Source organism: Mauremys reevesii, linkage group 5 (assembly GCF_016161935.1).
Source record: "Mauremys reevesii isolate NIE-2019 linkage group 5, ASM1616193v1, whole genome shotgun sequence".
NCBI lineage: Eukaryota > Metazoa > Chordata > Testudines > Geoemydidae > Mauremys > Mauremys reevesii.
The window spans coordinates 128,820,417-128,840,292 of record NC_052627.1 but is presented as its reverse complement, the minus strand read 5'-3'; the positions used below and the strand labels follow the sequence as shown (position 1 = coordinate 128,840,292).

Genomic DNA, 19,876 nt, shown 5'->3' with positions numbered 1-19,876 from the left:
GGCACAAATCTGTTCTCCATAGTATTAGGAAAACAGACCTTCTCAAGTCACTTCTTTTGCTCCTTTCCAAATATATTTGTCATGAGCAATCAGAAAATCAAAACAAAAACAACAACAAAAAATCCCACCCAGAGTCGATATTTGTTTTCTCATAACCTTGTTGCAGGAATATAGTATAGTTCCCACTATACGATTGCTATGAAGTATGCACTGCCCCTGTTAGTTAGGGAGTTTGAGACTAAATTAATTTCAAGGCATCCAATGTTTTGGCACTGAGAATATTAGCACAAATAGGCTAGGTTGGTGCAAGTTTTTTCTACCTGAGCCAATGAACAAACCAGTTCTTGGAATAAAGTCTCTAGTTGTGCTTTCTTCAGTCAGAACAGGTATTATTGCAAGTGAGTAAGTAAGGCATTACAGTTAAGCAATATGTTTCCAGATAATTTTATTGGAACGTTTTATAGTCTGAAATGTTCTCTGAACTCCTAGAAATCCTACAGTCTCTAAACAATACAGACTGGCCTAGAAAGTCATGGGGATAGATGATGATCAATATCTCACAACCCCTATAGAAAACATACAAACAGATCTTTGGCAGACTAAATCATGCCCAGATATCTGTGCCTTTTTGCATATTTTGGCTGTTTAGAAGGGCAATATTTTTATGCTACCATCCTTCTGCTCTGACAATATACAGAGGCTGAAAGGAGAAAATTTACAAAATTATCATTATCAGAATATAGACCTCCTTTTGAAATCATTTTTTTTTCATGTAATCCATTTCACTGGAAGATTATAGGAAGTTTACATCTTATCATATATAGTAGAAAAATATAAAATACAAAAATATAAATACTGATGATCATATCAAATAGGATTAATTCTGATAATGGTGGTAAACCTAGAGAAACTGAAGTATTGCTATAATTTATATTGCTATAATGTCTAGAAATACCAGTCATGGACCAAGATCCTATGGTGTTGGGCACTGTGAAAACACATAACACAAAGATGATCCCTGTCGTAACAAGTGTACAATCTGACCTTTTTTTAAATTATTGCCAATAATTAATAGACATTACTGAGCAATTTAGTGTGTGTGTGTGTAGATATTTGTTTTGTTTTTTTGTATTTTAAAGAAAGCTATCTTTGTTCTTTAACAGACTAATTTAAAGTCAATGAGAAGCTTTGGATCATGCCTCTACAAATCTTTTTACGTTTTCACATTCCTGTGCTAAGGGCCTTACAAAACTGAGAGCAAAAAAAAGACATGATAGAATCAAAGTTTCTTACTGATTACTTATTGTCTTAAAACAAATGATTTGAAACTTACAGTGATTTCTATAAACAGATGCAAAGTCACTTGAGAAGTTGACCTTGGGCTCAGGGGCATCTAATATACTTAGCGGTGCTAACTAGTTTCTATTCACTGATGTAATTCTGAGTCTTTAATTTTGGTAATCTCTGCTATAGGATGAATATCATAGAGTTTATTAGGACCCATTCCATATTTTGTGCAAAATTAGTGCAAGGCTTCATAGTAAAACTGCATTGTTCTCTCTAAAGGAAAGTGACACAAGGGAAAACCTGTTTTTTCAGGTTTTTGTGTCTGTTAAGAATTCTAAAGAACTATTTTTAAAGAACACTTGGCTCACTTTGTACTCTTTTTGTAGTGCCAATACTTATAATCTGGCAAGAGAGTGCTCAATTTCTTTCTCAGATTTGGTATGGAGCCAAACTTGTATTAGTTAGAGCTTCTGAATCAAAATCAGTGGTCAGTATCTGTGAAATGCCCAATAGCTCAAAATGTATTGTAGATCTTTTAACAGAATTTAGAGTTTTTTGTCTATGAACAATGTCTTTATGTGTAAAAATGCATTCTGCATGTTATATATGAGTGTGACTATAGACTGTGGAAAAATAATCATCATTTTTCACGATTATGTCAGTGAAGTTCCAAATAACGTGATCCTATGACAATGGTAAATCCTAGGTATGTGGGAAATAATTGGTGTGAAAATACAAACACTTCATATATGCCCCTTTTTGATTTTGCAGTGTATCTCTGCCACTCCAGACCCAGTGACCGGGGATCCATCTCCCACTGTACATTGCCCCAAGCAGCTCCTCTTCTCCTAGCCACGTGGGCTCAGGACAGTGGCAACAGAGAAACAACTCGCAGGAGTTTCCCAGCCTGATACTTCAGCAGCTCACATCATAGTCTATGGTGCTTAATTGCCAGTTCGTGAGAGATTCTTCAGATTGGCTAAAAACCCCACCCTCTTTCCAAGGCCCTAAATTTGGGATGGGATCCACCTGGGGAGTAGGAAGATAAGGGACAAAAAGTGATTAAGGAAACCAATTTGCCATTGGAAATATGCCATCTGAGGACAGAAGTGTAGCTATAATGGCAGACGGGCGTAGTTTTTATACTTATATGTAATAACTAAAAATGGCTTAGTGAAGGAGCATTTGAGGATAGTTTAAAAAAAATTATAAAAGTAATCATGCATGCCCCACCATCATCCTGCTCATTCTTTGTGTATGTTGTGTGCCTGTCCTCCCCCTCTTCATATGTCTTGTCTTTTTTTAGATTGTAGTCTCTTCAGAACATGTACTGTTTCCTTTGTTTCTGTGTTGATACAATGACTAGCATAATTGGGCCCCAATTCTGACTGAGGCCTTTGTGCTGTGGTTCAAGGCAAATAATAATAATACACAAAACTGGGATGCTTCATGCAAACATTTTTGGGGCCAGCATAAAGTTATTTGAAGTTGCCCATGAAATTTGTTTCATGCCGTATGGAAAGATTTGTCACATGGTATTTCTTCAGATTGTTATATTAGCTGAGCCTAGCCTGTGTGCTGAGGTAGATCAGCTGAAGCCATGTTCACTTGTTCTCACAGGCTTATTGAGCATTGGAGGAGATATGCTCCCAAAACATGTTAAAGATGTCATCTTTCGAAAATACCAGAGAGAGTTAGAAGGCCATTACTGCCCCCAAGAAAATAACTCCAGGAAAGGTCATTAGGGTTTATCAAATGGAAGATCTGTAACAGGGTTGGTTGCATAGGGATGGTGGTCTGTGGGTCGTGGTGAAGACCCCTGCAGGATTCGATGAGCAGGCAGACTTTTGGATATGTAACTGAAACAAGCTCAGTTATCAACATTTGGAGTTTTCTTTTGCCATTTTTTTTGGGGGGGGGTATGGTTTTATAATATTAAGGCTGGTTTACAATATAATTTTATATGTAGCTCTGGGTGTTATTACTGGGAATTACATTTTTCGTTTGTTGTTGTTATTACCCTTGTAACCTTGAAGAAGGACAATCATTATTTGAAGGGGAAAGGACAACACTGTGTCAGTATGGCAGTCATAGTCCAGCAGGGGAAACTTAGAAGGTGTGCAGTTTCCATATTCTTGTTGGTTTGAGCAGGGCCGGTGCAAGGATATTTTGTGCCCTAGGCAAAACTTCCACTTTGCAGCCCCACCCCCACATCTCCCCCCTGAGCATCGCTTATTATAAACTTTCAAAAACGAATACTGCTTAATGCTTTGAGCAGGGGGTTGGACTAAATGACCTCCTGAGGTCCCTTCCAACCCTGAGATTCTATGATTCTATGAGACAAAGAGGTCAGGTGACCTCCTGGCCCAGGTTCATTAGAATTAATACACATTGGCTTGAAAATGTATTAATTTCATTATTTAGTCTTCATATTTAATGAAAATAAATGAATAACCTGACAGGGTGTGGGGCTGGCTGGCTTTGGGCATGGGGGTGCGGCAGGGGTTGGGTGGAGACAGGGGAATGCAGGGCTGGCTGGCTTTGGGCAGGGGGGTGCGGCAGGAGCTGGCAGGAGGCAGGGGGTGTGGGGCTGGCTGTGGGCAGGACAGGGAGTGTGGGGCTAGCTGGGGGCAGCGGGTGTGGGGCTGGCTACGGGCAGGGCAGCGGGTGTGGGGCTGGCTGGGGGACGGGCAGGGGGTTGGTGGTGCCCCAGGCCTCTGGCAGGGGGCAGAAGAGGGGAGGGCAGGCTTCCGTGTGGGGGGTGGGGCTTTGAGGGCAGGGGGGAACCACCCCCCAGCACTTCCCGGTGGCGCGGCTTGGGCCGGATCTCTGCACTTCTCCCCACCAGTGAGCGCAGCCCCACCCTGCTGCAGAGCTCAGGGGATTGGGGCGGAGCGGGGCTGAGCAGGGATGGGGCCCTGGGGCAGAGCCAGAGCAGTAGGGAGCAGCGCAGCACCTCCGGCAGCCAGAGGAGGAATGACATCGCTTCCTGGCCGACTGGGGCTGATCGAAGCTGCAGTGCCCCCTCGCACAGTGGCAGGAAGAGGATTACACATTTAGCCGGTGCCGGGTGAACATCCCAGACATTTTGGTCACCACTTTTTGGCGCCCACAAATCTTGGCACCCTAGGCGGCCGCCTAGTTTGTCTAGTGGTTGCACCGGCCCTGGGTTTGAGTCCAAATCCGAACCATCTCAACTTGCCCTATGTCTAGCTTTTAGGTAGCTGAGTAAGAATTGGAATTAGTGTGCACATTTTTCATTCTGGGTTCTCATTACTTTTATTTGAGGTATTAATTGTCTGGTCTGTTGCTGATATTTGCTTTTGCTTCTGAAGTATTTGCGAAAGTACCTCATTTTGGAGGTGGCCAATTTATATTATGCCGTTCCTGTATAATCATATTTTATTGCATGTTCATCTGCTACGAGTGAATCTTGCGATTGTCAGTGTGCAGGTCACAGCCCGCTGAGGTCAGATCCTTTGAGTACAAATTAAAAATGAGGACAGAGAATGCTAGTTAGGTACCGGGATGGGATTCTATCTAATTCAGCTCTGCCACTATTGCTTCTCAAGTGCAGCCTCTGAACTGGTGACCTCCTCTCTTGTTGGAACGTGAGAATGGGCTGCTGGGCCGATTTCAGACTTTTTGGGTATTCATACTTCTTTGGTTTCTATGCGCAAGACCAGACAGATGAACAAGCAGCCTTTCCACTATTTGTGCATTTAGCATAACATCACAAATCCTGATCCATATTCAAAGTGGGGTATCTGAAAACCTTGGACAAGCTCTTCCTCCTATATTCTCCAATCAGTTACATCTACAACCTCTTCCCCTCCTCCATCACAAAAATAAAGGCTGATTGCAGGATACTGTTATCCTGCTTAAGAAATATTGCAGAGGTAAAAGGAAATGTTCTGTCACAATTTAAATCTTCCCTCAAGGTCCGTATCCAGAAGGTAGTGATGGGCACCTAATCCTGTGCCATCGGAGGGTACTTGTGAAGTAACACAAGGGTCAATCATGTCTCCTAGCCTTTTCCCTATCTTCATGCAGCCACTGGAAGAATTTCTGAGACTCCATGGATTCAAATGCCAGGAGTATCTAGTATGCAACTCTGTTTATCCTTCACATCATACTTTAACAGAAGTCCCATTGGCCAATACCTGCAAATAGATGAGGAGCTGGCTGAGGATGAACCCAAGCAGACAGAAGTCAGGATAGAAGGCAACAGTAATCACTTCGAAGAACTTGCTGCCAGTATGTTATCGCCTCCAATGAAGGACATTTGTCCCAAAATCACCAGGGAAGTTGCAGTCTAGGTGTCCTTCTAAATGCCTTCCTCACACTGGTTTCTCACATAACACCAGCCACAAAAAGAATGTTCCACAAACTGCAGTTATCAAGGAGACTCTGCCTATTGCTTTCCAGTGGTGACCTGGCATTGGCATTTTCAAATGTCTTTTGGAAAATTACAATGGAATATACCTCATCTAGACAACATCAGCCTGGTGAAAGCTGAAACTGATGTAAAAAGCATCAGGTCACCTCCTCAGCAACATGGGGACAAAAACCCCATTACCCTTTACGTTGCTTGCTACACTAATTCCTTATTGAACATCAGGTCAAGTTTCAGGTTTCACAGTAAAATTTCCAAACGTGTCTTAGGCTCCTAAATAATTTTTTTGAAAATGGGATTTAGGTTTCTGAAGTGCTTAAATCCAATTGACTTTCAATAGGGCTCAGACACCTGAGTTACTTTGGAAAATGTTACCTTTTGTCCTCATTTTAAAAGACCTCTTCAGTGTTTTTTTTTAAACTTTTGCGTGATTCAAAGAAAAATAATAAATTGTTCTTAAATTTCACCAAAAATGATTTTTTGTAAGGACATAACCACTTGGATTAGAATGGAGAAATTTTTCACACAAAAATAAAAGTCACACTTTATTTCCAGATTGCTCTAATAAATAGGCATATTCTGGCAAAATTTGCCACTCGCAGATTGACTAGGTCTTCACTCATCTAGTCAAAACCTGTTAGGACAATTATTAAATTTCTCTGTCTCCACATATCCCAGATTTCTGTTTTTACAGAAATAGTGTGTATATCCAGAAGAGTAAAAAAAAGTTATTAGATTTACAAAATCCCAAAAGCCAAATCATACCATCTTTTACTCAGTCCTTATTCTGACAAAACTGCCAGTGATGTCAATTGTCGGATTGGTTCCAAACTTTGTGGATGAAAGAAATTGACAGTATCCCTTTAAAAATCCCTGTTCTTTATTGATTAGCTTTTGCCATTTTGCCTACAAACTGGGGTAAAAAATAAATTGGTTACTTTTAGGCTGGGCCGGCCCTAGGCACCAGCAAAACAAGCAGGTACTTGGGGTGGCACATTTCCGGGGGGCCTCATTTCGGCCATCCTTTTTTTTTTTTTTTAAAGTCACTTCCTTCCCTCTCACAACACTGCAGAAGCGGAACCACGGAGCAGCTGGTGATCCAGCATGGGAGCTGAGAACCCCTGGGTCCCTGGGAGCTGTAATTTATTTATTTAGTTCCTTGCCTAGCTCCCTGCCGATAGAACCAGCCCTGGAGCAGGGAAAGAACTACATTTCCCAGCAATCCCTTGGCAGCTATCAACAGGAAAGGGAGGGGTAGGGAGTGAGGTAGCTGAGCCATGCTGCGAGTCGAAAGGGGTGGCATTGTGAATGGGGAACAAGTGTGCTCAAGGAGTAGAAGGCTTTGCCCCAGATGTCCCCATCAGAAGACTTCTCCAGACTGCATTAGAGATACTGGTGTGACCTCACCTTGCAGCCCACAAAGAAGGAATTGGGTGGACTAAATGGATAGTGCACCTCTCTATCTGAAGCCTAGCAAGGGAAGTACGTGGATCCCACTAGAATTTAAAATGAAAAGTAAGGGAGGGGAGGCTCTGCTGTGGGGACTTTGGCAGCTTTAGATATAGTACCAGGCACATAAGAGGATTTCCACTTCTGAGCCATAGAAGCAGAAATTGATTTTTCCTTTCCAGAATTAGCCAATATTCAGAAAGGGAATCTATCACCTGCCTTCCAGATTTGAACACCCTCAAAATTCAGGAGTACTCGAGTTCAATTTGGGCAGCTGTTACTTCATTTTTCCCAATGCAAATATTCTGATCCACTGTAACTTGCTGTAGAAAAAGTAGGATAGGAAATGAAGAAGCAAGAAATGCTTCCCAGTGGTTTTTAGGACTGGAATTGCTATTTTAAACAGCCATTGCCTTTTTTAAGTTTTATTTGTTTAAAAGGAAGACAGTGATATTCCATTGGCAAATTCCCCATAGAAAGAAAGAGTGGAACAAAAGAATAATAAAGGCATCTCCACTTTTCCTCATTTATGTAGGACAGTCTTATAATATGCATCCAGATATCCTCCAATCACATCAACTGAAAACTGTTCCACTTTACTGCAGTTCTGTAACCATATGGGAACCAATCCTGTCTGTGTTTTGTGCACATCAAAAATTCCTGCTGAATGACCCACCCTGGGAGTGAGTTACCAGTGACCCAGGGCTGGGTCAGCAGGAGGGTGCAGGTTCGGGTTTGAGCCCAGGGCTGGGGCAGCAGGGGAGTGTGGGTGGGGAGAGGGCACTGGTGGGGGGGGAAAGGAGAGAGCCCAGCGCTGGGGCGGCAGGGGGTGTGGGTGTGGGGTGGGAGCCCAGGGCTGGGGCAGCAGGAGAGTGCGGGGCGGGGGAGCCCAGGGCTGGGCTGGGGGGGAGCCAAAATTTTTTTTGCTTGGGGTGGCAAAAAACCTAGAGCTGGCCCTGCTTTTAGGCTCTGTTGGAGAAATACATCATTTTTCATCATGTCTGATGACTTGCTTGCAGTACTTGCTTTACTTAAAGCTGCAATTAAAGATCACCTCCCAGTCAAACGAAAAATGTGATAAAAATGTGACTTGGAACTATTCAGAACATTTTCTATGGCCCTTTGGGATTAATTCCAGTGATTATACAATCTGACGTTTTACAGAGAAATAATCCTTTGTGTATGAGCTCCATTAATCATAATCACAAAGTTCACATCAGAGACTTCAGTCCAGTCACTTAATATAAAGGATTTAATAACAGACTAATGAATATGTTCACTAAATGTTAAAGAAAAAATTAACTTGTTAAAAAAATTCCAAGAAATGCAAGTGTCTTACAGCCATGGTCTTTTTTTTGAGAGGTGTGATGCAGTGTGTCAGTGCTCTTGCTGATTGTTAGTGTCTGTCCCTTTGAATACATTGAGTTGCTAGGTTGTAGCTGTAACAGACATCATGCCTCCTATAGTTTCATGTAATTTCCCCTGCAGCATTTGTGCCTCTTTTAGATATGCTAACCAGAAATTCAGAGACAGACCGCGTTTGAACTGAAGCACTTGTTCTGTACTTCTTGCGTTCCTTACTGAACTGGTGATTACAGGTGTTCTGATCTACGTGGCAAAGATCTGTTTTGTCTCGGGAACAATTTGGTATATTAAGTGGTTTATGGAAGTGTTTTTATTTAAGAGCTTTTGTGTGTTCTGCTATCTGTGAGAGGAGTCATCTGAGAAACATTTCTGCTATAGATCTTATTCGAATAAAAAAGTGCACAGCTATTTTTGGGATATGATTACAACTGCACAGATGAATATTGAGTAACTGTGTTTAATAGTAACACAAATGTAAAAAATGTCTTTAGATGTTTCATTAGCTAGGGATAGTTCATAAAGTTCTCTTCTTGTAGGTCAAAGAATAATGGTGAAAAATAAAATATAACAATGATTAGGTATTCATATTTGAAGAGTGGATCACTGCTTTCATTACAGCTTCTGGTGTTTTTATTTTTGTGAAGTTTGAATAGGGGAATAGGCATGTGCTGCTATGAAGTACTAAGAATAATCTTTTATAAGACATGGATAAAAAAGTTAAGCAAATATGATGGTTTTAGTACAGCCTACTCATGTATTTTCTGAATTGCTGAAAAATTGTCATTGAAAAATAATATCCCTTTATATATATATATATATATATATATATATATATATATATATATATATATATATATATATATATATATATATATATATATATATATATTTGATAATTGTGTGGCAATACTTGGACTTATTTTGACTAATTATTTCACAATAGGATTTTTATACATGTCAGTTGTCATTCTTTATACACTCCAGTAGATGGCAACTCCAGTCTTCTTGTCATTTAATCTTTACTCAGACTAGAAATATTTTGTTCTTTCCCCTCCACCCACCACATCTCATCTATATAAGGCTATTGGTTACATAGAAACGTGATTCAATTCCATTTTTATTGCAATCACCCACTACTGTCTGATTTTAGACCAGCCAGTTAAAAACAACTTCCCCCAACACATGGCTAGTAACCCCAGAATCACAAACTACACAATGATTCCTCAGCCATAATAATAAAATAAAATAAAATAAAATAAAATAAAAGTCAAGAGATTGCATAAAAAGGACTAGTGCTGGAAACTTTTCATGTGAATAAAATTAATTGACTGATTGCAAACACAACATATTATTTTCTTTATATGTGATGATTTCACTGTAACACACATAGCACATATTTTCCCTTGTTTTATGTTAGTCTATTAATTTTCTCTGTGTATAGAAAATGCTTGATTAAACCTAGTGAAAAGGTACACATTAAATTAAAAGGTACACATTATATTAAATATAAAAATGATTGTTCTCATGAAAATCTTATCACAATGGGCCAGACCCTGATCTGAGTTACGTTAGAGTAGGTTCAGATTCATTTGGATGCCTTGAATGGAACAATTCTGGATTTACAGCAGTATAACAGAGACCAGAACCTGGCTTTATGTCCCTCTTCTGCTGACAAAATTGCTGGATCTAACCTGCCTTCTTTGCTTTTATTATTGTTTCCCTGAGCTGTATCACTGAAGTATTAACATAGAGAAGTGAGGTTTTTTTTCCTCAATTTCACCCCATGGAATTTCATGATTCTTACCTACTTGCCTGTGGAATTTGCAAAAATAAAGACCACCACCACTCTATGAATTAATTCCAGTCAGAAAATGAGCACACACAAAAATTGTGATCGCTTTGCCTGGGCTGGAAACTAATGATCATAACGATCAGACAAAGGATTCTCTCTCTGTCACTGTGTATCCAGACCACAGTTTAATTTTCAAACACCTTCCTCTGCTGAACAGGGTTTTATTTGGTAATTAATGATAGACAAGGGGCAGTTTAGTCATCATTTATGAGATATAGTGCTAACCTCAAAAGAACACAGGCTGCTCATTTGTTTATTGTTATTTACCTACAGCAATGGTGGATAGTGTCCAGTTGTTTTACAAGAAACCTTCAAACAACAGTCTAGCCTGTAGCTTGCTTGGTGTAATGCACCACCTACATATTATGGTGATCAATATTTTAATTGTTTTAAATAAACTACAAAAAAGTTACTATGAATATTAATGTTTAAAGCAATTTTTAGATATATGCACTTTATGCTGGTTTAGGAAGACCTTTAGTTATCAATTGAGTTTTGCTTACTATGTGGACATTTTTACTTTACCAAAATGTTACTAAAATAAATTATGTTCATACAGGATAAGCAGAACTTTGATCAATTTAAGCCTGACTTTTACATAATAAATTAGTGAGCAAGGTAATAAAAGCTCTTTTGGATCTTGGTTTCATCTCTGGAAAAAATCCCAAGAACCTTAGAAAACTGATGTTAGGGTTATATTCAGGTCCTGGCTCTATTGCAGATAAGTGGTTTGTTTCTCATTATCTCATTTAGTGCCGCAGAAACTACTCCACCAGAGTCTTTATTAAAACTTGCTTAAGGCTAGCATTTTCCCTCAGGTCAGTAATGAGTTCAGAGGCATGGATGTAGAAGCTTGATTTGTTCTAGCTAGGATAGTGAATGATGTCTCACTGGGGCCCCCAGGCTAGTATTTCAAATTTGCCACAAGGTACTTCAGCAAAAATTCTACTTCCGTATTGAAAAGACCATGTGCACCTAGTAGCAAATGCAGAGTGTACAATTTAAGATCTTTTCTTTTATGTCATTATATTTTTCTACACTACGAGCCCATTGAGTTGCCACACACAATGAAGATTGCATTTTCGATAGGTAACCTTAAGATTTCATGCACCAATGAAGAAGTTTTACCATTACAGTATTTTCAATTAAAACGCACAGCACAAAACAAGTTCAGATTTCTTCTGTGGCACTCATAGTGCTAATAGCCTTTAAAACAGTACAGCCCGTTTTTGGTGGCTTTAGCATGCAAGTGCTATTCACTGCTGCAAATCCTTACTAATAACTAGCCCGCTGTTCTGGAGAAGCCAGCATTGCTACTTACATGAGTGCTCACATGAGTAAAATGTTGTACAATACGGGATTTCTTTAAGCTGTAAAATCACCTAAACTTCATCTTTTTTTGCATAAGAAAAAGCCAGTTCAAAATAAAGTACTTTACTATGAGAACATTATTAATCCAATCGAGATTCTGGGTTTATGATCATTAGTGTGAATTGCTGGCCCTTCTGTTACAAATCGTTGTTTTAAAAAAAATTGTTTTCACAATTTACAAAATATAGCTGTATACAAGCAGCAAAGAGTCCTGTGGCACCTTATAGACTAACAGACATATTGAAGCATGAGCTTTTGTGGGTGAATACCCACTTCATCGTGAATACCCACAAAAGCTCATGCTCCAATACGTCTGTTAGTCTATAAGGTACCACAGGACTCTTTGCTGCTTTTACAGATCCAGATTAACATGGCTACCCCTCTGAGCTGTATAAAAGATAACTATGTCTTTTATTGATGTGTTTTTCTAAAATTAAATATGCCTTGGAAGGCAAAGGGTACGTGCCATAAATATATGTCCAGTATGGAGTAACGTATGGAATTTTGGTTTGTGATTGTGCCTGGCAGGAGCCAAAAGTTTCACTGCATTTCCAGGACAGCTCACATGCACGCAGGGTTTCAGAGTCTCGTCCTAGTCTTTCTTAATAGAAGACCAAAAATAATATACTTGCCTTCTCTCTAACCCAGCAGTTCTCAAACTTTGTGTTGGGACCCCAAAGTGGGTCACAATCCCATTTTAATGGAGTCTCCTGGGCTGGCATTAGACTTGTTGGGACCCGGGGCTGAAGCTGGGGCTCAGGCTTTGGTCCCTGCTCCCAGAGTTGTGTAGTAATTTTTGTCAGAAGGGGATCATGGTACAATGAAGTTTGAGAACCGCTTCAGGAACCATCAGGAGTTGGTAAACTTAGGGGGAAATTGTGTCCATGATAAATGATTTACACACTGAGGCTTGTACTAGTATTGGGTCTGCATTCGCCAGTCATGAAGATACAAAGAGTCAGATTCAATGGGACTGCTCGCTGAACAAAGATATTATTTGACATAGGGGTAATCTGACTTTAAGTAATTAACATATAGAAGAAAGTGAATTAAGCCAACATGGTGCTGTAGCCTTGGTGTATTGCCTAATGATTTGGGATGGCCAAGTGTGTGATTAGAATTCAATTCTCTGCACATAAAGCTGGTCAATAGCTTTGGGACAAGTAAAAGGAGAGGATGAAGATAGCAAGGAATTTTAAATAATGAAATTAAAATGACATTTAAATTAAACTCTTGCTTGTATTTGTAACTATGACATTGTTTAATGGGGTTTTGATTAATGTAATACACTATGCCAGACGTGAGAGCAGAAACTGAATTTGTTTACTGTATATGTATCATCAGATCCCTGTTGGTGGGAGAGAGTGATCCTGTATATTCAAATAAAAATGTGATTTCAGTAGGAATAGTGAATTAAATATGGGTCCTTTTCTGTTCCTGGTGGAAAAGCTATGTGGAATTGATTCACTGCTTCTCTGGGACTGCCCCAGAACCCATGGGAAATCCATACAAGCTGTAAAGTTCACATAATGCCCCAAAGAAATGGTTCTAAACAGTGTGATTAATATAAAAAGGGAAATCCTGTGATTCCCCCCCCCCAACACACAGTAATTCATCCTGCTTTTCTGCTATGAACAAATCTGGCATTTTATAAGCTATAGTATGTTTTCAGTTAAAATAATGTGATTTTATTTATTGTTATGTTGTGCTACAATTCAACGTTGTTTTACATATTTATCACAAAGGTGTATGACATGATACAAAACATCATGAATATTAATGACTGACTCTTCCAAAGTAAAGGGGATGAGGCTTCCCAGCACATTTCTTAAATTGCCTTTTTTCTGCTGTGAATCTTTGAAGTCCCGTGATGACTGGTTCCCCTCAGTGCAATGGGTCAGCATTCACAGCCATCAAGTGTGATCGCATCCACCATTAAAGAGAGTCTACCTCTTAGGTGTGTTTTTTTTCTATCGTTCAGTATTGCACACAAGTCTTTTCTGCACTGTGCAAGACATAGAAGAAGACATGGTCCCTGCCCCAATTTGCTTATACTAAATAGAATGGGAAAGACAACAGGACCAAATGGGGCAGGGTATACCTGAGATCTTTTTCATTTCATTTCATTTTTTTTAAATTGGGGTGAGAGACATTTTTTTATTGAAGTGCCCCAGAGCAAAAGGTTTCATAAATTCCAAGGCCAGAGATGGACCATTTGTAGACTCAGGAGCTCCAAGCTGTTTTGTGGGTTTTGGATAATGACTTGATGGGGAAGGACTGGGGTATATATAGTAATTGAGAAGAGGGCTACTGACAGGAGGTCCTAGCAATACCTTTGCACTGCAGCTCCACACTGCTGTGAAGTCAGAGTGCATGTTCTATAAATGCATATGGATGTTCTGCCCTCTTTCACTTGACAGTTGGTAAATATGCCCAATGGTCTGTGGTGGGATGTTAGATGGGTTGGGATCTGAGTTAATACAGATAATTCTTCCTGGCTGCTGACTGCTGAGTCTTGCCCACATGCTCAGGGTTTAACTGATCTCCATATTTGGGGTCGGGAAGGAATTTTCCTCCAGGGCAGATTGGCAGAGGCCCTGGAGGTTTTTTGCCTTCCTGTGCAGCGTGGGGCACGGGTCACTTGGTGGAGGATTCTCTGCACCTTGAGGGCTTCAAACCACGATTTGAGGACTTCAGTAACTCAGACATAGGTTAGGGGTTTGTTACAAGATTGGGTGGATGACATTCTGTGGCCTGCATTGTGCAGGAGGTCAGACTAGATGATCATAATGGTCCTTTCTGACCTTGAGTCTATGAGTTGCAAAGAGTGAAAGCCTTTGGCGGTCTTGGTGGTCTCCTCACCTGGCATGTAGCTGCCATCCCAAGGAGGGAGTTAAGTACAATTGCCTGAAGAGGCTATGGGGATAGTGTTTGTTTTGTTTTCATAAAAAGTTACTCCATAATGCTAGGTTAGTTATGGATTGTTTATAAAGAAGGAGGAAAAGAAAACTGTACATGATTAATATTCAAATAATTGGAAGCAAACCCAGGTCACTTTTTCTGGGTGTGGGAAGGAAAATATTAAGGGAACACGGGGGGCTACAATTTGATAGTTTAAATTATTCTTTGCCATCAATCTGTTGGGCATATAGCTAGCCTCTGTAATAGCATATTAGTACTGTGACCTCCATATCCCTGCTGCCTCGGTCCAGTTGTTTGTTATCTCACTTTAATTAGACTGTGAGTTGTAGGTTTTGCTAAAAAAAAAGATGAATTCGAGGGAGTAGGTGCACTAGAACAGGAAAGTGGTTTACAAACATGAAAGATAGGTATATAAGAATATTATAATTGCTGATTTGTAGTCAGTATTGCCAACTCTTGTGCGAGTAACAATAAAATCACAATAGTTGATGTTTTTTGAAAGCCCAACTCCTGGACTCATGCAATTCCATGACTTTTTAAAAAAATGAACGTTTCTAGTGCTCATGGTTGTGGAGGAATGCTTGACAACACAACTAAAGGCTAAAGAACCAGAAGGCAAATACATGGAACCTCCCCAATTTTTTTTTTTAATTATCTCATGATTTTTAAACCAATCTTGTGGTTTTTTTAAACCTGACTGGACTTTTAAATGATTGTGGTTGGCAGTACTGTGTATTGCAATGCTATCTACATGGCCGAATCAGGGGTCCCATCCTTGTAGTGTACACATATGATATAAACAGAGTGATGCTCCAGGACCAGCAATTTGTAGGGTGTCAGGAAACAAATTAAAAATTGAACCATCAGAATCTGCTGAAATGAACCTAATCCACTGATCTGGTGTGTTCTGGTAATATGTGGAGGAGATCATTCTTCAGAGTCTACCAGTCCAACACCAACCATGAGCACTAAATTAACCTATACAGAAAGATCAATCAATTCAAAAGCAACTCCATTAGCATCATTTTACTGCATGACAGGGCTCAGATACTATGGTGATTGGCATATTAAAAATGTTTGGACAGGTTAATGTTAAAGTTGTTGGGTTTTTAAAGTAAATTTTTGCTGATCATACTTAAGAAAAAAATTAGTTCATTCTCCTTTCCTGAAGTGTAAAATTCAGTTTGATTTCCAAACATTCTTTAAAAATATTCTTGAATCTAAATACTGATTTTTGCAGTTGTGTGTTCTTTCAAATACAATATGCTTGTTACTTTGAATAATTTACTTAGAATCTATGTAAGAAATCACTGAAAAAAGGTTTTATTCTCTTTTACAGTTTACTCAATACAAGTAACTCAAATTGAATGATGACAAGGGACATTGATTGTCCAAATCCACATACTGATTGGCAGGCTGATCTTTTCTAATGATGTCACAGCCTTGCACCAATACAAATGGAGCACAGCTGTAACCTTGTCATTTAGACGGACATAATCTCTTCACGTATTATGTTCTAGATGCATGGACATTTATAAAAATGTGGGGATTTACTAATATATTAATCTCAATGGTTACACTTTCAGGTGAATTCTCTATCCAGCAAAATCGAGGGTGAAAATTGATTAATCATAATGATTTGAATTAAGCTAATATGTCCTGGGCATAAAAGACAATGCAACAAAACTGTTGATGATCTTTTAGAGCAGTGGTTCTCAAAGCAGGTCCGCCGCTTGTTCAGGGAAAGCCCCTGGCAGGCAGGGCGGGTTTGTTTACCTGCCAGGTCCTCAGGTTCAGCCAATCGCGGCTCCCACTGTCTCCAGGCCAACGGGGGCTGCAGGAAATGACGTGGGCCAAGGGATGTGCCGGCCACCTTTCCTGCAGCCCCCATTGGCCTGGAGTGGCGAACCGCGGCCAGTGGGAGCCACAATCGGCCGAACCTGCAGACGCGGCAGGTAAACAAACCGGCCTGGCCCGGCAGGGGCTTTCCCTGAACAAGCGACGGATCGGCTTTGAGAACCACTGTCCTATTTAAAAAAAAAAAAAGATTAAATGTACTAATAAAAACAGATCAACCTGATGCATCAACTCAGTGAAGTAAATTAGTAAATGCGTTAGTGGGAAATAAAACCAGGTAATTTTTATGGTGGTCCCTTATTATAGATCAACATTTTCCCAGTATTATCTGAGATACTGCAGTAGTTCCTTGTTCAGTATAGAACTTTTTGAAGACACGTGCTTTTTAGTGAAATAGTTTACAAACAAACTAGGAATTTTGAGGAAGTTTTATTTCTCTCTACAAACTTTTATGACAGCTATCAGCACAGTAGCTCATCTGCTCTTTTCCTGTCATTCCCTGGGATATTCCTTTTCTTGTGAAAAACAGAAGTGTGCCCACTTATGATAATTAAACACCCTGGGATACTCTGCATCGCTTTATTAATGTCAGTGTTAACTCCAACTTGAGTAATACATTCTGCATTTTCTAACTTTTGAGTGCTCAACTTTCACCTTTTACAGTAATTTAATTTTTTTTCAATGTCATATGAGTAGAGACGAGACAAGAAATAAATCATTTAAAAAAGTAAATAGTGCATAGTATATGGTAGTGTATCTTTAAATTATGAAAATATTAAATATTCCATTAAGAACCAATGCAACAAATAGATGGCACAGTGAAAGTGAGAAATGCATTAACTTCATATTGCCTTTGGCTTTGGGTATTTGTTTTCATTTATTTTGCTTATCCAGAAATAAAATATAATGGATGCAAATTATGAAAGCAGCCATTTTGCGAATCTATAATTTCAAAATATGTCCTACCTCCCATCCAGCTCTGTTCTTTGCATTTGATGAAATCTGGAGCTATTTGGAATGATAAATAGCTTTTTGTGGCATAGTCTCATTCTTTTTCATGTCATTGCAATTTGTTTCTGATATCAAAAGTACACCTTTCTGAGAACAGAATCCCCATTAGAAGAAGAGGACTCTGCTCTGAGAAATTGTTTGTCACATTAAACTGTTCCGGGACTCATCAGTCAACAAGAATACCAGCCTAGTCAGTCATTCTGCTATCCTCATTTTTTAAAAAAACACTGTAAAACTCCTACCTAAGATTTGCACTCGTTAGCTAACATATTAGATGGGAGATGATTATAGGTCTCTTGATTTAGTAGGTTACTTACAAAGTGAAATTTTATCCTTGAGTTTAACGCATTATAATATGCTTTAAATGTGTTGCATCTCCTTTTCTGTAATTTGTGCCACTAGTTTGGAGGGGGGGAGGGTTTTTTTGTATGTTTTAAACCTGAAGAGCAGCTGAAATTTTAAAAAAGAATGTAGTTGGCTTGCATTAAATGTTACCAAATTTTACAGAAGTGACCAATGCAATCTAGTTCTGTTTTATCCCAATGATGGACCAGTAACAGAAGCATGATACTTGAATCTTAGGGACAACCCTGGGACATACTGAGCCCATTCAGCTCCCATTGAGCTCTCCAAGTTAAGATCATGATTTTTAAAAAGGCATGTACACAATTTGCATGCAGTTAATTTAGAACAAAATCCTGCATAGAGGTGGATCCCTGTGCCCACAAAGGTCCTTGCACCACTGGAGCTTTAATTTGTAATCACGGTTACTGCAGTAATATACACAAGCATGATATATGTGCATGCAGATGTCCCGATGTGTATTTACTGGACATTCACATATGCAGCTGTCCAATTTTCATGTCTAATCCTGCACCTGACTTTGTTTGGACTAAGTCTTAAGGGTTGGATTTTCAAAAGTGCTCAGCATTGGCCTAATTCTGTTCCTACTGGAGTTATTGGGAAAACTTCCAGTGACTTCAGTGGGGACACAGTGAGGTCAGTGCCTAACTCTAAAGGCACAGTATTCTCACCCTAAAGTCACTGTATTTTGAAGAGCATTAGGCAAGCGCTACACTGTCTTTCAGATGACATGGCTGGTTTTCCTTCTGGAAGTAGCAATTTCTGATCCCAGAGATCAAGCTGTGAATGACATTTTACTTCAGCAGAGAAATATCCACAATGTGTATTTAGAGGCCATGGGCTATGTTCACAAAGGGGACTTCAGCTCAGCATTACAACACCTTATGTTAGGCCTCCTACCCGCCAAGTGGAATCTAGAGCCCTGGGAGAGTTAGGCGCCTAGACTGGGAGCCACAAAAAACAGCAAGCTGAATGGGAAGCTGCCTAAGTGTGCAAATAGGGAATGCTGAGGAGAGAGATGACGTCTAAAGCCCGTCCCTCAAAGTCAGGGTTAGAGGGAGGCACTTAACTTCACTTGGGATTCACACCCACGAACCCTCTCTGGGAGTTAGGTGCCTAAGCCCTTTCTCACAATAAAATAAATAAATACATTAGGTATTGGTCCTTCCCCCAACTTCCCCTTTAGTTCTATGGTCAAATCACTCACCCTGGACACAGGTTCAAGTCCCTAGTCCAAAGGCTAATTAATTATCCAAAGTGGAATAGCTGCAAGGGGAGCTATTGAGAGCAGCCCACCTCAGAATATCCTATTGCCCAGGGGTTAAGCCTCACTTGTGAGAAGTGGGAGACCTGTTTGAAATCCCTGCTCTAAATCAGGCAGAGGCAGGGATTGAACCCAAGTCTTCCACATCCTTCCATATCCTACCAGGGTAAAGGCTATAAGGGAGACACCTAGATTTGACTGGCGAGAAAGCGTTAGGTGTTTGACTCCAGGAGAAGTTTCTTGGCTATGAATCCCCCAAGCGGAGATAGGCACTTCCCTCTGACTCTGTTTTAGGTGGTTAAATTCCTTTGAGGAGCGGGACTTAGGCTACACCCCTCATAAGAATATTAGAACGGCCATACTGGGTCAAACCAAAGATCTGTAGCCCAATATCTTGTCTTCCAACAGTGGCCAATGCCAGGTGCCCCAGAGGGAATGAACAGAACAGGTAATTATCAAGTGATCCATCCCCTGTCGCCCATTCCCAGCTTCTGGCAAACAGGCTGGAAACACCAGTCCTTCCCATCCCAGCTAATAGCCATTGATGTTCCTATCCTCCATGAATGTATCTAGTTATTTTTGAACACTGTTATACTCTTGGCCTTCACAACATCTTTTGACAAAGAGTTCCACAGGTTGACTGTGCGTTGTGTGAAGAAATACTTCCTTTTGTTTGTTTTAAACCTGCTGCCTATTAATTTCATTTGGTGACTCCTAGTTCTTGTGTTATGAGAAGTAA

General features: G+C 40.0%; 1 protein-coding gene across 10 annotated transcripts in view; it reads left to right on the top strand.

Annotated features, from left to right (window-relative positions):
• CTNNA2 (catenin alpha 2) overlaps nt 1-19,876 on the top strand; it is a 750,149-nt gene that overhangs the window by 545,759 nt on the left and 184,514 nt on the right. The gene's annotated exons all lie outside the window — the stretch shown is intronic.